Below are 2,028 nucleotides of genomic sequence, written 5' to 3'. Positions count from 1 at the left end.
CGATATTCAGTTTTAAGGCCGATACCGATAGGGGGCCGATTATATTGTGCATCCCTATCTGATTGGCTGAAAAGTTCCTAGAGCTCCTCCTCTCCACGTTACCATTGGATACCATCAATTTGGCGGTAATGTTAGATTCCTGGGTGTCTGGTTTATGAGCCATCCATCAATCATCCATTCATCCTTCAATCATTCATCCTTCAATCATCCATTGTCCATCCAACCATCATCCATCCAACCAACCATCATCCATCCATCCAACCATCATCCATCCAACCAACCATCATCCATCCATCCAACCATCATCCATTCATCCAACCATCATCCATCCATCCAACCATCAGCCATCCATCCAACCATCATCCATCCATCCAACCATCATTCAGCCATCATCCATCCAACTAACCATCATCCATCCTGGCTCTCAGTTATCAGGATAAATAGTTCTAAAGTCTGCCTTTATCTCCTGTATTTATTCTGGTGAGAACGATTCACTCAGACAGCAATAATCTTTAGAAATAAAAATGCAGAAACTGAAGACAATAATACATTTTCTTAAAATAAATCATTGATTGTTCTTCTCAAACAATCAATGCAGTTCTGACAGAATATAAAACAAGTTTTCTGACTAACTTAATTCTATTCAGTTTATTTCTATAGCACCAATTCAAATACATGTCATCTCAAGGCACTTTCCAGTTCACCAGATCATCCAGTCAGATTGATTCAAAGTTTTCTATCTAGGGAAAACCAGCTGATTGCGTTGACTCATTGACTCTTCAGCAATCCCTCACACTATTACGGTATTAAGTATTAAGGGCGACTTTTGTACAAATCAGGTTAGACAAAGGAAGTAGAGCTTTATATATGGGAAATTGCCCAACAAGAACGGATGAAAATTTAGCTGAGGCGCAGAGGGAACTGTGGCATTAAATGGTCGTCAGTCACCATCACTTCAGGCAGAGGTCAGGTGCATTCATTAAAAGCAGATCCATATAATCCATTCATCCATCCATCCATCGCGGGCCTGATTGCAGTTTCTAATGCTGTAACTGTGGTTTAAGGATTACGTAATACTAGAAACCCACCTTCCCTCAAGTAACGCATTAGAAGAGGCTGCTTGAAGATCTTCATCCATCCATAATAGCCTGCAGCCAGAATATAATTACTTTTTCTCTGGAGGGCCTTGAAGTGCTCATGTTTAAAGACAGACAAGAGGAGAAGCTGTTAATTACTTACAGACCATCCTCAAGCGCTGCAGCAAAGATGTCCTTCAGGAATTTAGCTGAAAAAGGGGAATTCATAGATACGGAGGGTTGTTAATTCTTTTAAAGGCCGGAACCAAATTAGGGCCCCGTCATCAGGGGCCCAGCTTGATTGGCAGGCTTGGAGCATCACGGCTGAAACCTTTTATTATGCAAGAGATCTGAACCATTTGTCCATTAGGGAGGCTTTGTTGTTCTGAAGGAGAGCTTAACAGCTACCCTCTTACAGTATTTTAAGAAGCACCCCAGAGTTTCAGTAAATGCCTGAGAAACAAACAGCAGTACTTAGAGTTTCTCACTGGGTTATTTTTGGAGTAATAAACCTGTAGATGGGATTAAAAAGCTTTCAGGTTTCCAACAGAAAACATTGTTAAAGCGCATCGAGGGAGATCTGCTTCTTCTCACTATTTATCAAACATAACAGCCTGAAATCAAACTTCTCAGCAGAAGCAAAGGCCCGATCCCATTTCTCTCACTTGCATTTGTTTTGGTCCATGGTAATCGGTTTTGCGCCTTCATGTGTAGGGTTAGTGTGTTCCAATAGTTTTAAGAGCTAAGGGGAAATGCCATCCAATCCTTTAAACCAAGTGACTGACTTAGGAACGGAGTGGCTTCCCAGAACTCATTCAGTGAAAGGAAAAATGCCGTCCGGCTGTTGAAAAGTGTCGACTGTTGGGCCGCCGACTGGACCGGACCTCAGCAGCCCCCTTTACCAGCCCCCGTCCTCAGTCGGAGGACGGGGGCTGGGGGCCGGTAAGGCCTG

This window comes from Cyprinodon variegatus, unplaced genomic scaffold, assembly GCF_000732505.1.
Source record: "Cyprinodon variegatus isolate N-32 unplaced genomic scaffold, C_variegatus-1.0 Scaffold133, whole genome shotgun sequence".
Taxonomy (NCBI): Eukaryota; Metazoa; Chordata; class Actinopteri; order Cyprinodontiformes; family Cyprinodontidae; genus Cyprinodon; species Cyprinodon variegatus.
Note: the sequence above shows the minus strand (reverse complement) of the source record.